The sequence below is a fragment of the Salmo salar genome, chromosome ssa04, assembly GCF_905237065.1.
Source record: "Salmo salar chromosome ssa04, Ssal_v3.1, whole genome shotgun sequence".
Lineage (NCBI taxonomy): Eukaryota > Metazoa > Chordata > Actinopteri > Salmoniformes > Salmonidae > Salmo > Salmo salar.
Window position 1 is genome coordinate 79372201 of NC_059445.1, and position 17075 is coordinate 79389275.

The 17075-nt window shown below is 49.1% G+C and overlaps 1 protein-coding gene across 2 annotated transcripts in view; it reads left to right on the top strand.

The window, feature by feature from the left end:
- LOC106603895 (actin-binding LIM protein 3) overlaps positions 1-17075 on the top strand; it is a 144207-nt gene that overhangs the window by 12923 nt on the left and 114209 nt on the right. The window lies entirely within an intron of this gene.

Consider the following 17075-nt stretch of genomic DNA (forward strand, 5'->3'; position numbering starts at 1 on the left):
TCACGGCAGACCAGTGTCAGGCCTGGATTCACCCGAAGATTCTTCCCAAGATGTTTGGCTAATGGAAACATCCGTTGTGATGTGGATGAGAACCTGTGGCCAAATCCACAAGACAGGGTTGATGGAAATATAGAAGTACAGTAATCAATCCTTTGTTTTTTACAGTAAGCCAGGTGAGGAACACTGCAGTTGATGTTTTACTGTAGTTTTTTTCTTTTTTGTAACTAATTATTTTTGCTTTGATTCAAAGAAACCTATGTTGTGATTTTATTGTATTTCATCAATAAATGTCATATTTTGTTCAATGATTCCACTGTGTCTGTAGTATTCTCTCTACTAGTCCTTTTACAGTGATGTATTTACGTGTAGTAGCATAATATTTAATGATTGTACGAACAACTACACAGTGAAACTATTGGTATCTTGTGTGTGGGTGATCTAAATGAATGTTCCTATGGTATTTCATGATAAATGAATTATTTGAAACAATGATTCTGCAAGTGCAAGGTTTCTTTAAAGATATGAATGCACAATGCAATGTTTTGAACATTGGACAGCCTGTGTTACAAGTGATGACCGTTTTGTGTCTAGAGTTTTGAAAAATGACCACAAGGTTCTGAAATGAGTGCTGAAGTGATTTTTAAAAACTGTAATTCCATTATCCCAAACCATCACTCAGGTGACTCTCTCTCTGTGTGAGCAGCAGGTAGTGAACACAGCATATGGTCAGCTCTAATCTATTGTCACCGCTGTGTTTATCCTGTTGTCCCTTAAGCCTGGCTATTGGCTACTGTCCATATGGACCACAAGGTCAGGAAGGGTTGACTATAACAATGCCCATCCCCCTGATAGCGTCACCCACAAATAGACAATTGTCCCTCTGATCCCCCAGAGTAGGTTTTTGAAAGAGTGGCCCTGTCCTTATAGATTTTGTACTTTTTTTTGTCATTTAGCAGACGCTCTTATCCAGAGCAACTTACATTAGTGAGTGGATACATTGTCAATTGGTCCCCCGTGGGAATCAAACCCACAACCCTGGCGTTGCAAGTGCCATGCTCTACCAACTGAGCCATACAGGACCCACTAACTGACGGCCTGACGGCCCGTTGGCCTGCCTGTGTGTGTGTGTGTGTGTGTGTGTGTGTGTGTTGGGGGGGTGTGTGTGTTGGGGTGTGTGTGTGTGTGTGTGTGTGTGTGTGTGTGTTGGGGTGTGCGTGTGTGTGTGTTGTGGTGTGTTGGAGTGGCTGCCCCCTCTCTCCCCACTTCAGACCCTTTTGGAGGGGATCCCAGACAGTTCACGATCTCAGTGCTACGGATGGACGGACGGACGGACAGACGGACGGATGGAATCACTGTCTCTTGTCCTTACTGAGTGTCATGGACAAAATGTAATTCTGAATGGAATGAACAGAGGCCTTTGTTTTGATGGGATAGAAAGGCTTGCCATTTCATCACGTACTGTATCCTCATTGTTCAACTTCTGCTTGACCAACAGCAGTAGTGTATTATTCATATGTACGCTGTTGAGGCAGGACCGTCATTATCACTCATCATTCTAGGTTCTAAACTCAACCTGGCTCTGGATAGATACAGGAAGCTTCTAGCTATGTCCCAGTACTGTCTGGATAGCTACAGGAAGCTTCTAGCTATGTCCCAGTACTATCTGGATAGCTACAGGAAGCTTCTAGCTATGTCCCAGTACTGTCTGGATAGCTACAGGAAGCTTCTAGCTATGTCCCAGTACTGTCTGGATAGCTACAGGAAGCTTCTAGCTATGTCCCAGTACTGTCTGGATAGCTACAGGAAGCTTCTAGCTATGTCCCAGTACTGTCTGGATAGCTACAGGAAGCTTCTAGCTATGTCCCAGTACTGTCTGGATAGCTACAGGAAGCTTCTAGCTATGTCCCAGTACTGTCTGGATAGCTACAGGAAGCTTATAGCTATGTCCCAGTACTGTCTGGATAGCTACAGGAAGCTTCTAGCTATGTCCCAGTACTGTCTGGATAGATACACTGGGCTTATAGCTATGTCCCAGTACTGTCTGGATAGATACACTGGGCTTATAGCTATGTCCCAGTACTGTCTGGATAGATACACTGGAATTATAGCTATGTCCCAGTACTGTCTGGATAGATACACTAGGCTTATAGCCATGTCCCAGTACTGTCTGGATAGATACACTAGGCTTATAGCTATGTCCCAGTACTGTCTGGATAGATACACTGGAATTATAGCTATGTCCCAGTACTGTCTGGATAGATACACTGGAATTATAGCTATGTCCCAGTACTGTCTGGATAGATACACTAGGCTTATAGCTATGTCCCAGTACTGTCTGGATAGATACACTGGGCTTATAGCTATGTCCCAGTACTGTCTGGATAGATACACTAGGCTTATAGCTATGTCCCAGTACTGTCTGGATAGATACACTGGGCTTAAAGCTATGTCCCAGTACTGTCTGGATAGATACACTGGGCTTATAGCTATGTCCCAGTACTGTCTGGATAGATACACTGGGCTTATAGCTATGTCCCAGTACTGTCTGGATAGATACACTGGGCTTATAGCTATGTCCCAGTACTGTCTGGATAGATACACTAGGCTTATAGCTATGTCCCAGTACTGTCTGGATAGATACACTGGGCTTATAGCTATGTCCCAGTACTGTCTGGATAGATACACTGGGCTTATAGCTATGTCCCAGTACTGTCTGGATAGATACATTAGGCTTGTAGCTATGTCCCAGTACTGTAGATGCATGGCCGTATATCCCAGAGGAAGTGGGCTGGAACAGAACCCTACAGTGGAAGTGGACTGGAACAGAACCCAACAGAGGAAGTGGGCTGGAACAGAACCCTACAGTGGAAGTGGGCTGGAACAGAACCCAACAGTGGAAGTGGGCTGGAACAGAACCCAACAGTGGAAGTGGAGAATGGAACCCAACAGAGGAAATGCACTGGAATAGAACCCAACAGTGGAAGTGGACTGGAACAGAACCCAACAGAGGAAATGCACTGGAACAGAAGCCAACAGAGGAAGTGGACTGGAACAGTACCCAAAAGAGGGTAGTGGGTGGTAACAGAACCCAACAGAGTCTCAGACCAGTCTGGGTCGTCCTTCCAAAAGTTCCAGATTATGACATAGTTTAGCTGCTTTAGCCTGCCAATGTTTTCCTCCTCCCCATTGAGGCAGGCAACTATCCTGAGTTGCAGAGACTTCCTAGCAACGTGATGACATCAGCAGCATCCAAAGAGGAAGCTTGGTTGGTGCTGCTGCCAGTTCCTGAGGGGCACCCCTGATGCTGGCGAGGCCTCTCTAACCAGATGGCATGAGAGGGACAGTGGCACAGCGGCCAAAGTAAGCTGCGAGCCACCTGGTGTGTGTGTGTGTGTGTGTGTGTGTGTGTGTGTGTGTGTGTGTGTGTGTGTGTGTGTGTGTGTGTGTGTGTGTGTGTGTGTGTGTGTGTGTGTGCGTGCGTGCGTGCGCCATATAATGTAATTATTTATTATAAAACACTGAAGTAGAAGAGCTGTAGACCTGTCAAATGGTTTACTACGAGATAAGCCCATTTAGAATGAATAAGAACCGGTCCAGAACCAGTCATAGCTGATTCATGTAATAGCTGACATGATTTAGCTTCCTACTGTTCTAGTCATTGGCTGATCCCTCAGTCAGTCTCTCTTCTGTCTTAACATGAAGTGCTTTGTAACACTAAAACTAGTAGCAACTTAGCTGCCACCTAGTATACTTTACAGCAGGGGTTTCCAACCTTTTTCGGTTACTGTACCACCAACTGAATGCTGCTCTGTCCAGAGTACCCCTGAAGTACCCCATCTTGTGCATTTTACAAGGATCCTATGGTCTCATGACTCTTCTCAAGTACCTCGTGTGGATAGACCAGGTATCCCCAGGGGTCCTAGCTCTCCTGGTTGGGAACCACTGGTTTACAGTATGTCCCCGTGGGTTTGCAGCAGCAGCCCAGGCTTAGCTCTAACAAGTAGCAGTGTTCACTATTCTCTCCTGTCTGACCTTGAGATGGCATGATGGAGACAATCACTGAGCTGCCAGATCCAGTCTGACTGCTGTCGTCTGACGCCTCACCTGTCACTGACATAAAAAAATACCCATAAATCCTGGCGGTGGGCCACCCTTGACATGTCTGAGTCCCTGCTGATTACACCATCATGGTGAGGTGACAAGGACGCCAGGCTCTGCTCTCCTCTGTCATCGTCTCCCCCCTCCTCTCCTCTCCGCTCAGGGCTTGTCAACATAGTCAGACCTCACAGCTCTGTCTAATCCTGACATCTACTGTACTCAGCAGATCACACTGGTTGTTTACCCAGGATCAAATCACTTTTATTTGACAATGTAAGGAATTACTGATTAGTGTTTTTATGATTGATTGATTGATTGATTTGATTCATTGATTCAGTTGATTGAAATAATCATAAGGACCATTGCCATGTCAATGAAGTCCTCAGCTGTTATGTTGAGTTTACAGTCAGAGAGAACAGAGGAGAAGCTGTTATGTTGAGTTAACAGTCAGAGAGAACAGAGGAGAAGCTGTTATGTTGAGTTAACAGTCAGAGAGAACAGAGGAGAAGCTGTTATGTTGAGTTAACAGTCAGAGAGAACAGAGGAGAAGCTGTTATGTTGAGTTTACAGTCAGAGAGAACAGAGGAGAAGCTGTTATGTTGAGTTAACAGTCAGAGAGAACAGAGGAGAAGCTGTTATGTTGAGTTAACAGTCAGAGAGAACAGAGGAGAAGCTGTTATGTTGAGTTAACAGTCAGGGAGAACAGAGGAGAAGCTGTTATGTTGAGTTAACAGTCAGAGAGAACAGAGGAGAAGCTGTTATGTTGAGTTTACAGTCAGGGAGAACAGAGGAGAAGCTGTTATGTTGAGTTAACAGTCAGGGAGAACAGAGGAGAAGCTGTTATGTTGAGTTAACAGTCAGAGAGAACAGAGGAGAAGCTGTTATGTTGAGTTAACAGTCAGGGAGAACAGAGGAGAAGCTGTTATGTTGAGTTTACAGTCAGAGAGAACAGAGGAGAAGCTGTTATGTTGAGTTTACAGTCAGAGAGAACAGAGGAGAAGCTGTTATGTTGAGTTAACAGTCAGGGAGAACAGAGGAGAAGCTGTTATGTTGAGTTTACAGTCAGGGAGAACAGAGGAGAAGCTGTTATGTTGAGTTTACAGTCAGGGAGAACAGAGGAGAAGCTGTTATGTTGAGTTAACAGTCAGGGAGAACAGAGGAGAAGCTGTTATGTTGAGTTAACAGTCAGAGAGAACAGAGGAGAAGCTGTTATGTTGAGTTAACAGTCAGGGAGAACAGAGGAGAAGCTGTTATGTTGAGTTTACAGTCAGAGAGAACAGAGGAGAAGCTGTTATGTTGAGTTTACAGTCAGAGAGAACAGAGGAGAAGCTGTTATGTTGAGTTTACAGTCAGAGAGAACAGAGGAGAAGCTGTTATGTTGAGTTTACAGTCAGGGAGAACAGAGGAGAAGCTGTTATGTTGAGTTAACAGTCAGAGAGAACAGAGGAGAAGCTGTTATGTTGAGTTAACAGTCAGAGAGAACAGAGGAGAAGCTGTTATGTTGAGTTAACAGTCAGGGAGAACAGAGGAGAAGCTGTTATGTTGAGTTAACAGTCAGGGAGAACAGAGGAGAAGCTGTTATGTTGAGTTTACAGTCAGAGAGAACAGAGGAGAAGCTGTTATGTTGAGTTAACAGTCAGAGAGAACAGAGGAGAAGCTGTTATGTTGAGTTAACAGTGAGAGAGAACAGAGGAGAAGCTGTTATGTTGAGTTAACAGTCAGAGAGAACAGAGGAGAAGCTGTTATGTTGAGTGAACAGTCAGGGAGAACAGAGGAGAAGCTGTTATGTTGAGTTAACAGTCAGGGAGAACAGAGGAGAAGCTGTTATGTTGAGTTAACAGTCAGAGAGAACAGAGGAGAAGCTGTTATGTTGAGTTAACAGTCAGGGAGAACAGAGGAGAAGCTGTTATGTTGAGTTAACAGTCAGAGAGAACAGAGGAGAAGCTGTTATGTTGAGTTTACAGTCAGAGAGAACAGAGGAGAAGCTGTTATGTTGAGTTAACAGTCAGAGAGAACAGAGGAGAAGCTGTTATGTTGAGTTAACAGTCAGGGAGAACAGAGGAGAAGCTGTTATGTTGAGTTTACAGTCAGGGAGAACAGAGGAGAAGCTGTTATGTTGAGTTAACAGTCAGAGAGAACAGAGGAGAAGCTGTTATGTTGAGTTAACAGTCAGAGAGAACAGAGGAGAAGCTGTTATGTTGAGTTAACAGTCAGAGAGAACAGAGGAGAAGCTGTTATGTTGAGTGAACAGTCAGGGAGAACAGAGCTGTTATGTTGAGTTAACAGTCAGGGAGAACAGAGGAGAAGCTGTTATGTTGAGTTAACAGTCAGAGAGAACAGAGGAGAAGCTGTTATGTTGAGTTAACAGTCAGGGAGAACAGAGGAGAAGCTGTTATGTTGAGTTAACAGTCAGGGAGAACAGAGGAGAAGCTGTTATGTTGAGTTAACAGTCAGAGAGAACAGAGGAGAAGCTGTTATGTTGAGTTAACAGTCAGAGAGAACAGAGGAGAAGCTGTTATGTTGAGTTAACAGTCAGGGAGAACAGAGGAGAAGCTGTTATGTTGAGTTAACAGTGAGAGAGAACAGAGAAGAAGCTGTTATGTTGAGTTAACAGTGAGAGAGAACAGAGGAGAAGCTGTTATGTTGAGTTAACAGTCAGGGAGAACAGAGGAGACGCTGTTATGTTGAGTTAACAGTCAGAGAGAACAGAGGAGAAGCTGTTATGTTGAGTTAACAGTCAGAGAGAACAGAGGAGAAGCTGTTATGTTGAGTTAACAGTCAGGGAGAACAGAGGAGAAGCTGTTATGTTGAGTTAACAGTGAGAGAGAACAGAGAAGAAGCTGTTATGTTGAGTTAACAGTGAGAGAGAACAGAGGAGAAGCTGTTATGTTGAGTTAACAGTGAGAGAGAACAGAGGAGAAGCTGTTATGTTGAGTTAACAGTGAGAGAGAACAGAGGAGAAGCTGTTGTCTTCAGCTGATAAATGGGAAGAACATCACACAACAGAGTTTGTGAGAGTATTAGTCATTGTCATCGAGACCAAAGCATTTCCACCCCAATGCAAATATTCACCAACAAAACACAGTGGATTGTTTTCCTAGTGGATTGTGGGAAGTTATTGGAGTAAAGCTGTATAATGTATATTCCAGCAGTGCATTATAAGCAGGTGCGTGGCTCCTGTCACAGAATGATTTACATCTCTCATTTGCCTCACACACACACACACACACACACACACACACACACACACACACACACACACACACACACACACACACACACACACACACACACACACACACACACACACACACACTCACTCAGAGAGCTTGGGTGTCGTTCCTTGGTGGAATAAACAGTGCCATCAGAGAGCCAGATGAGTGGAGGGTAAGGGGGAGCTGTCAGTCTCAGTGAGTGGAGGGTAAGGGGGAGCTGTCAGTCTCAGTGAGTGGAGGGTAAGGGGGAGCTGTCAGTCTCAGTGAGTGGAGGGTAAGGGGGAGCTGTCAGTCTCAGTGAGTGGAGGGTAAGGGGGAGCTGTCAGTCTCAGTGAGTGGAGGGTAAGGGGGAGCTGTCAGTCTCAGTGAGTGGAGGGTAAGGGGGAGCTGTCAGTCTCAGTGAGTGGAGGGTAAGGGGGAGCTGTCAGTCTCAGTGAGTGGAGGGTAAGGGGGAGCTGTCAGTCTCAGTGAGTGGAGGGTAAGGGGGAGCTGTCAGTCTCAGTGAGTGGAGGGTAAGGGGGAGCTGTCAGTCTCAGTGAGTGGAGGGTAAGGGGGAGCTGTCAGTCTCAGTGAGTGGAGGGTAAGGGGGAGCTGTCAGTCTCAGTGAGTGGAGGGTAAGGGGGAGCTGTCAGTCTCAGTGAGTGGAGGGTAAGGGGGAGCTGTCAGTCTCAGTGAGTGGAGGGTAAGGGGGAGCTGTCAGTCTCAGTGAGTGGAGGGTAAGGGGGAGCTGTCAGTCTCAGTGAGTGGAGGGTAAGGGGGAGCTGTCAGTCTCAGTGAGTGGAGGGTAAGGGGGAGCTGTCAGTCTCAGTGAGTGGAGGGTAAGGGGGAGCTGTCAGTCTCAGTGAGTGGAGGGTAAGGGGGAGCTGTCAGTCTCAGTGAGTGGAGGGTAAGGGGGAGCTGTCAGTCTCAGTGAGTGGAGGGTAAGGGGGAGCTGTCAGTCTCAGTGAGTGGAGGGTAAGGGGGAGCTGTCAGTCTCAGTGAGTGGAGGGTAAGGGGGAGCTGTCAGTCTCAGTGAGTGGAGGGTAAGGGGGAGCTGTCAGTCTCAGTGAGTGGAGGGTAAGGGGGGAGCTGTCAGTCTCAGTGAGTGGAGGGTAAGGGGGAGCTGTCAGTCTCAGTGAGTGGAGGGTAAGGGGGAGCTGTCAGTCTCAGTGAGTGGAGGGTAAGGGGGAGCTGTCAGTCTCAGTGAGTGGAGGGTAAGGGGGAGCTGTCAGTCTCAGTGAGTGGAGGGTAAGGGGGAGCTGTCAGTCTCAGTGAGTGGAGGGTAAGGGGGAGCTGTCAGTCTCAGTGAGTGGAGGGTAAGGGGGAGCTGTCAGTCTCAGTGAGTGGAGGGTAAGGGGGAGCTGTCAGTCTCAGTGAGTGGAGGGTAAGGGGGAGCTGTCAGTCTCAGTGAGTGGAGGGTAAGGGGGAGCTGTCAGTCTCAGTGAGTGGAGGGTAAGGGGGAGCTGTCAGTCTCAGTGAGTGGAGGGTAAGGGGGAGCTGTCAGTCTCAGTGAGTGGAGGGTAAGGGGGAGCTGTCAGTCTCAGTGAGTGGAGGGTAAGGGGGAGCTGTCAGTCTCAGTGAGTGGAGGGTAAGGGGGAGCTGTCAGTCTCAGTGAGTGGAGGGTAAGGGGGAGCTGTCAGTCTCAGTGAGTGGAGGGTAAGGGGGAGCTGTCAGTCTCAGTGAGTGGAGGGTAAGGGGGAGCTGTCAGTCTCAGTGAGTGGAGGGTAAGGGGGAGCTGTCAGTCTCAGTGAGTGGAGGGTAAGGGGGAGCTGTCAGTCTCAGTGAGTGGAGGGTAAGGGGGAGCTGTCAGTCTCAGTGAGTGGAGGGTAAGGGGGAGCTGTCAGTCTCAGTGAGTGGAGGGTAAGGGGGAGCTGTCAGTCTCAGTGAGTGGAGGGTAAGGGGGAGCTGTCAGTCTCAGTGAGTGGAGGGTAAGGGGGAGCTGTCAGTCTCAGTGAGTGGAGGGTAAGGGGGAGCTGTCAGTCTCAGTGAGTGGAGGGTAAGGGGGAGCTGTCAGTCTCAGTGAGTGGAGGGTAAGGGGGAGCTGTCAGTCTCAGTGAGTGGAGGGTAAGGGGGAGCTGTCAGTCTCAGTGAGTGGAGGGTAAGGGGGAGCTGTCAGTCTCAGTGAGTGGAGGGTAAGGGGGAGCTGTCAGTCTCAGTGAGTGGAGGGTAAGGGGGAGCTGTCAGTCTCAGTGAGTGGAGGGTAAGGGGGAGCTGTCAGTCTCAGTGAGTGGAGGGTAAGGGGGAGCTGTCAGTCTCAGTGAGTGGAGCTGTGGCTGAGGAAGTTAAATGGATGTCTGTCTCATGCATCTCTTCCTTCCCAGATGTCGTGGTGAGATCACGTGTGCTTTGTTCTCTGTGATGGATAAACAGCTGGGTTTGACTCCCTCTCCTCTCCGCTGGTTACAGGGTGACTGACACCACCAGTCAGGGCTTTGTTCTCTGTGATGGATAAACAGCTGGGTTTGACTCCCTCTCCTCTCCGCTGGTTACAGGGTGACTGACGTCACCAGGAGGCAGAAGGCTGTGACCACAGATGTGACCAGGTGTTATAGTAGAAGTGCGTGTTGTTGGTGACGAGGACAGTGACGACAACAGTCACGGTGATCACAGAGCATCGTTTCCTCTTTCGTAACGTGTCATCCACTGTTCCATCACACTGGGGTTTTATTTGATGTATTTAACCTTTATTTAACCAGGCAAGTCAGTTAAGAACAAATTCTTATTTACAATGACGGCCTACCGGGGAACAGTGGGTTTACCTTGTCAGCTCAGGGATTCAATCCAGCAACCTTTCAGTTACTGGCCCAACGCTCTAACCACTAGGCTACCTGCCCCCCCTACACTCTAACCACTAGACTACCTACCACCCCTACACTCTAACCACTAGACTACCTGCCGCCCCTACACTCTAACCACTAGACTACCTGCCGCCCCTACACTCTAACCACTAGACTACCTACCCCCCCCTACACTCTAACCACTAGGCTACCTACCCCCCCTACACTCTAACCACTAGGCTACCTACCACCCCTACACTCAAACCACTAGACTACCTGCCGCCCCTACACTCTAACCACTAGGCTACCTGCCCCCCCTACACTCTAACCACTAGGCTACCTGCCGCCCCTACACTCTAACCACTAGGCTACCTGCCGCCCCTACACTCTAACCACTAGACTACCTACCCCCCCTACACTCTAACCACTAGACTACCTACCACCCCTACACTCTAACCACTAGGCTACCTGCCCCCCCCTACACTCTAACCACTAGACTACCTACCACCCCTACACTCTAACAACTAGACTACCTACCCCCCTACACTCTAACCACTAGACTACCTACCCCCCCTACACTCTAACCACTAGACTACCTACCCCCCCTACACTCTAACCACTAGACTACCTACCCCCCCCCTACACTCTAACCACTAGACTACCTACCACCCCTACACTCTAACCACTAGGCTACCTACCCCCCCCTACACTCTAACCACTAGACTACCTGCCCCCCCTACACTCTAACCACTAGGCTACCTGCCCCCCCCTACACTCTAACCACTAGACTACCTACCATCCCTACACTAACCACTAGGCTACCTGCCCCCCCTACACTCTAACCACTAGACTACCTACCACCCCATACACTCTAACCACTAGGCTACCTGCCCCCCTACACTCTAACCACTAGACTACCTACCACCCCTACACTAACCACTAGACTACCTACCACCCCTACACTCTAACCACTAGACTACCTACCACCCCTACACTCTAACCACTAGACTACCTACCACCCCTACACTCTAACCACTAGACTACCTGCCGCCCCTACACTCTAACCACTAGACTACCTACCCCCCTACACTCTAACCACTAGGCTACCTGCCCCCCCTACACTCTAACCACTAGGCTACCTGCCCCCCCTACACTCTAACCACTAGACTACCTACCACCCCTACACTCTAACCACTAGGCTACCTGCCGCCCCTACACTCTAACCACTAGGCTACCTACCCCCCTACACTCTAACCACTAGGCTACCTGCCACCCCTACACTCTAACCACTAGACTACCTACCCCCCCCTACACTCTAACCACTAGGCTACCTGCCACCCCTACACTCTAACCACTAGGCTACCTGCCCCCCCTACACTCTAACCACTAGACTACCTACCCCCCCTACACTCTAACCACTAGACTACCTGCCCCCCCTACACTCTAACCACTAGGCTACCTGCCCCCCTACACTCTAACCACTAGACTACCTACCATCCCTACACTAACCACTAGGCTACCTGCCCCCCTACACTCTAACCACTAGACTACCTACCACCCCTACACTAACCACTAGACTACCTACCACCCCTACACTCTAACCACTAGACTACCTACCACCCCTACACTCTAACCACTAGACTACCTACCACCCCTACACTCTAACCACTAGACTACCTACCACCCCTACACTCTAACCACTAGACTACCTGCCACCCCTACACTCTAACCACTAGACTACCTACCACCCCATACACTCTAACCACTAGGCTACCTGCCCCCCCTACACTCTAACCACTAGACTACCTACCACCCCTACACTAACCACTAGACTACCTACCACCCCTACACTCTAACCACTAGACTACCTACCACCCCTACACTCTAACCACTAGACTACCTACCACCCCTACACTCTAACCACTAGACTACCTGCCGCCCCTACACTCTAACCACTAGACTACCTACCCCCCTACACTCTAACCACTAGGCTACCTGCCCCCCCCTACACTCTAACCACTAGGCTACCTGCCCCCCCTACACTCTAACCACTAGACTACCTACCACCCCTACACTCTAACCACTAGGCTACCTGCCGCCCCTACACTCTAACCACTAGGCTACCTACCCCCCTACACTCTAACCACTAGGCTACCTGCCACCCCTACACTCTAACCACTAGACTACCTACCCCCCTACACTCTAACCACTAGGCTACCTGCCACCCCTACACTCTAACCACTAGGCTACCTGCCACCCCTACACTCTAACCACTAGGCTACCTACCCCCCTACACTCTAACCACTAGACTACCTGCCACCCCTACACTCTAACCACTAGACTACCTGCCTCCCCTACACTCTAACCACTAGGCTACCTGCCTCCCCTACACTCTAACCACTAGACTACCTACCACCCCTACACTCTAACCACTAGACTACCTACCACCCCTACACTCTAACCACTAGGCTACCTACCACCCCTACACTCTAACTACTAGGCTACCTGCCCCCCTACACTCTAACCACTAGACTACCTGCCACCCCTACACTCTAACCACTAGACTACCTGCCACCCCTACACTCTAACCACTAGGCTACCTGCCCCCCTACACTCTAACCACTAGGCTACCTTCCCCCCTACACTCTAACCACTAGACTACCTACCCCCCCCTACACTCTAACCACTAGGCTACCTGCCTCCCCTACACTCTAACCACTAGGCTACCTACCCCCCCTACACTCTAACCACTAGACTACCTACCCCCCTACACTCTAACCACTAGGCTACCTACCCCCCCTACACTCTAACCACTAGACTACCTACCACCCCTACACTCTAACCACTAGGCTACCTGCCTCCCCTACACTCTAACCACTAGACTACCTGCCACCCCTACACTCTAACCACTAGACTACCTGCCTCCCCTATGCTCTAACCACTAGGCTACTGTAATGGGTCCAATGTGTGGCTGGTGTAGAGAGTCAGGCGCAGGACTGCAGATATGAGTAATCAACCTACTTTTACTCAAAAATGGCAACTATACAAAGTAACAAATACACGCACACCATGACAGACCGAAAATACAAATAAACAATCACTCACAAAAACCCATGGGGGAACAGAGGGTTAAATAATAAAACAGTAATTGGGGGATTGAAATCAGGTGTGTAAAACAAAGACAAAGCAAATGGAAAATGAAAAGTGGATCGGCTAGAAGGCCGGTGACATCGAACGCCGCCTGAACAAGGAGAGGGACCAACTTCGGCGGGAGTCATGACAGCTACCTACCTCCCCAAACATGTTAATGTTAGTCTCTGCTCTTGTCTAAGTGAGGGAGGGGTATTACTGTAGTAGTTACAGACGAAGCCTTTGTCTGTCAGCTTCAATCTAGGGTCATCTTCTCAGACACTAATCTCCCAGGCAGAACACACTCACACCCATGCCAGGACAATTAGCAGCACATTTTAGAGCTATCAGAGCTGATTTCCCTGTGAGGCCAGTGGCGCTCACTAGTGTGGTTCTACTGTAGCAGGGCCCAGTAGTATCAGATGGTAAGTGAACCCTCACTAGTGTGGTTCTACTGTAGCAGGGCCCAGTAGTATCAGATGGTAAGTGTGATGCTGTAGCAGGGCCCAGTAGTATCAGATGGTAAGTGTGATGCTGTAGCAGGGCCCAGTAGTATCAGATGGTAAGTGTGATGCTGTAGCAGGGCCCAGTAGTATCAGATGGTAAGTGAACCCTCACTAGTGTGGTTCTACTGTAGCAGGGCCCAGTAGTATCAGATGGTAAGTGAACCCTCACTAGTGTGGTTCTACTGTAGCAGGGCCCAGTAGTATCAGATGGTAAGTGTGATGCTGTAGCAGGGCCCAGTAGTATCAGATGGTAAGTGTGATGCTGTAGCAGGGCCCAGTAGTATCAGATGGTAAGTGTGATGCTGTAGGTTTACTGTAGATCCTGTTGTAGTGGATTAGAGCTATAACAGAGATAGCAATAACTCACAGAAAATACAGCATATTGGATTAAAGTTTATGGCATCATATTTCTGTTTGTTTTTATTCTAACATTTAGGCCTGCTGTACACAACACATCATCCTTTTGAGAGATTAACCATTTTATCTCCTCGTATATTAAGAGTGACATTGTTCCAGTAATGTCCATTGAGGGAGGGGCTTTGAGACTATAAATCTAAAGTCTCCTCTCCTCTAATAAGGATTTAGACAGCTCCACACAGGGGATGAGAGACTGTAATCCTGCTATGCCCCCTCCCTACCCCTCTGTGTGCGTGTGCCACACGCCTCGTCACCAAGCAGCATGGGAGGAGATTACACGTCCTCCCCATCCACACTCTCCTTTTCTCCCCTCTCCTCTCCTTTTCTCCCCTCTCCTCTCCTTTTCTCCCCACTCCTCTCCTTTTCTCCCCTCTCCTCTCCTTTTCTCCCCTCTCCTCTCCTTTTCTCCCCTCTCCTCTCCTTTTCTCCCCACTCCTCTCCTTTTCTCCCCACTCCTCTCCTTTTCTCCCCTCTCCTCTCCTTTTCTCCCCTCTCCTCTCCTTTTCTCCCCTCTCCTCTCCTTTTCTCCCCTCTCCTCTCCTTTTCTCCCCTCTCCCCTCATCCTCTCCCCTTCCCTCCTCCTCTCCCCTTTCCTCTCCCCACTCTCTTCCCCTCTCCTCTCCCCACTCCTCTCTTCTCTCCCCACTCTCCTCCCCTCCCCACTCCTCTCCTTTTCTCCCCTCTCCTCTCCTCCCCTCCCCTCTCCTCTCCTTTTCTTCCCTCTCCTCTCCTTTTCTCCCCTCTCCTCTCCTTTTCTCCCCACCCCTCTCCTTTTCTTCCCTCTCCTCTCCTTTTCTCCCCTCTCCTCTCCTTTTCTCCCCTCTCCTCTCATCCTCTCCCCTTCCCTCTCCTTTTCTCCCCTCTCCTCTCCTTTTCTCCCCACTCCTCTCCTTTTCTCCCCTCTCCTCTCCTTTTCTCCCCTCTCCTCTCCTTTTCTCCCCACTCCTCTCCTTTTCTCCCCACTCCTCTCCTTTTCTCCCCTCTCCTCTCCTTTTCTCCCCTCTCCTTTTCTCCCCTCTCCTCTCCTTTTCTCCCCACTCCTCTCCTTTTCTCCCCACTCCTCTCTTCTCTCCCCACTCTCCTCCCCTCCCCTTTCCTCTCCCCACTCTATTCCCCTCTCCTCTCCCCACTCTCCTCCCCTCTCCTCTCATCTCCTTTCTCCACTCTTCTCTTCTGTCCTCGCCTATCTTCTCCTCTCATCATGCAGTCTGGGAGTCGGGCTCCCATGGGCTCCACCACACCGCCTCACTGTTCAAACCTAAACAACCCTCACAAACACACCAGCTCAGACAAATGGTTATTCTCATGACTCATGGAAGGTGTTGTGAATGCCTATTGCCTACGTCAAGTGCAGTATTACCAAATAAATAACCCATCCGACAAGAGATCAGAAACATGGTGCTCTACAGTGTTTAGTTGAGTGATCAGCCTACTGCTGGATGATGGATAGCCAGCTCGATGGCTGTTTGTTCCTTTCTGTGGTGAAGGAATGCAGCCTTTGAGTGCATTATTTAGCAGGCCGTTGTCTGGTGATCAGTTCATTTTCCCACTCTTCAGACCCCTTTGTCTTTTGTTTGCTTTGCTTCTTGGTACAGTATGTCACAGATACTCCTGGGACTGCCATAGCTGTTCTGTTCTATATCACGCCCTGCTGTGAATAAATTGAGCTGGACAACTTCAGACCCTGGGCTTAACATCGTCCTAGGACACCCTTTTAGCGTTGCCTCCTCCTCCAAAACGCTGACACTGGAAAAGGCACTTTGTAATGAATTTGATCAAAAATCCCACTTGATCTCTTGAGAGTTGGTGGCTTTCCAAGAACCCTGGGTAATGTGTGACTATCAAGCCCAGTCTATGCCAATATATTATCTCCAGTAAGTATCTGGCTGTCCGTCTGTTTGCCTGTCTGCCTGCCTGTCTTTCTGGCTGTCCGTCTGTTTGTCTGTATGCCTGCCTGTCTAGCTGTCCGTCTGTTTGCCTGTCTGTCTACCTGTCTGGTTGTCTGTCTGCCTGTCTGTCCATCTGTCTGCCTGTCTGTCTGTCTGGCTGTCTGTCTCGCTGAGACATCAACGTAGTCAGCAGGTAGGTCAGCCACCGGTCACCACAGCTCCACAGCACCACAGCTCCACAGCACCACAGCTCCACAGCTCCACAGCAACACAGCACCACAGCACCACAGCTCCACAGCTCCACAGCACCACAGCACCACAGCACCACAGCTCCACAGCACCACAGCTCCACAGCACCACAGCACCACAGCTCCACAGCAACACAGCAACACAGCAACACAGCACCACAGCTCCACAGCTCCACAGCACCACAGCTCCACAGCTCCACAGCACCACAGCACCACAGCTCCACAGCACCACAGCTATACAGCACCACAGCACCACAGCTCCACAGCTCCACAGCACCACAGCTCCACAGCTCCACAGCACCACAGCTCCACAACTCCACAGCACAATATGTTTTCTACTTTTCATCCTATTTTAGTTCCATTTTCAGCCCTCTGTTAATGGAAGCCCTCGTGAACAGTAATCCTCCCAGAGTCTAGTTAGAGAAAGATAAAACAAGCGCAGACAGACTTCGTTTCAAATTGCTGTATTTCTGCTAGTTTCAGAAGTGAAGCTGGAGCTGAGGACGACCTCCTAATAGAGGTGATGCTGGCTGGACATATGAACGATGGGTTTTGGTCCAGCCAGCGGCTCTACACAACAGGTGTAGACCTTACAGTGAAATGCTTACTTACAGGCTCTAACCAATAGTGCAAAAAAGGTATTAGGTGAACAATATGTAAGTAAAGAAATAAAGACAACAACAAGAAGACAGAATAAGAATTGAAGAGATGCCCAGTTGGGACAAACTAGAGTAAATCAGAATATCACATACAATGAGATAGCTGTTGATGTCAAAGGTCAAATTTGAACATTTGACATCCACAGCTATCTTATTAT